This window comes from Carlito syrichta, unplaced genomic scaffold, assembly GCF_000164805.1.
Source record: "Carlito syrichta isolate Samal-C Ts95f unplaced genomic scaffold, Tarsius_syrichta-2.0.1 Scaffold304555, whole genome shotgun sequence".
In the NCBI taxonomy this organism is placed as follows: domain Eukaryota; kingdom Metazoa; phylum Chordata; class Mammalia; order Primates; family Tarsiidae; genus Carlito; species Carlito syrichta.
Genome location: NW_007248651.1, coordinates 210,546 through 211,304, shown reverse-complemented (window position 1 = coordinate 211,304; position 759 = coordinate 210,546). Strand labels below are relative to the sequence as shown.

The 759-nt window shown below is 46.5% G+C and overlaps 1 protein-coding gene across 1 annotated transcript in view; it reads left to right on the top strand.

The window, feature by feature from the left end:
- Positions 1-759, top strand: part of SLC6A12 (solute carrier family 6 member 12) — a 36,089-nt gene that overhangs the window by 26,022 nt on the left and 9,308 nt on the right. The window lies entirely within an intron of this gene.

Here is a 759-nt window from a genome sequence, read left to right as displayed (position 1 = left end):
CGGCCACTGCACTCCAGTCTGGGCGACAGAGTGAGACTCCAACCCCAAAAAAAAAAAAAAGAACTCACATCGTGTTGGACATTTAGGTGATGCATCTTTTAAAACATACTGACATTAGAGAAAGGTTGACTCTCTCCCCCGAAATTTGAGGGGATCTTTCTGCAGGGCTGTAGTGAGATTTGGTTATTATTTATGCCAACCTTTGATAATCTGATAGGCCCAAATGCTATCATTGTGTGGTTTTAATTTTATTTATTTTTATTGTTAGTATTCTTTTGAGTTGGAGTCTCACTCTGTCGCCCAGGCTGGAGTCTAGTGGAGCAACCCTGGCTTGCCACAACCTCAACTTCCTGGGCTCAAGTGATCCTCCTGCCTCAGCCTCCTGAGTTGCTGGGTCTACAGGCGCGTGCCACCAAGCCCAGCTAACTTTTTGATTTTTCTGTAGAGACGAGGTCTCGCTGTGCTACCCAGGCTTATCTCGAACTCCTGGGTTCAAGCTTTCCTCCCACCTTGTGCTGGGATGACAGACGTGAGCCACTGCACCCAGCCAGTTTTATTTATTTTTACTATGGGTGAGGTTGGACCTTTTCCCACATACTTATCGGCTATTGGTATTCCTTCTTCTATGTCTTGTCTGAGCACGTTTTTTGCCCCTTATCCTCACCCCAAAGGGGCTTGGTGGTGATTTTTTTTTTTTTTTTTTTGAGTTGGAGTCTCACTCTGTCACCCAGACTGGAGTGCAGTGGCTGCTCCCGGCGA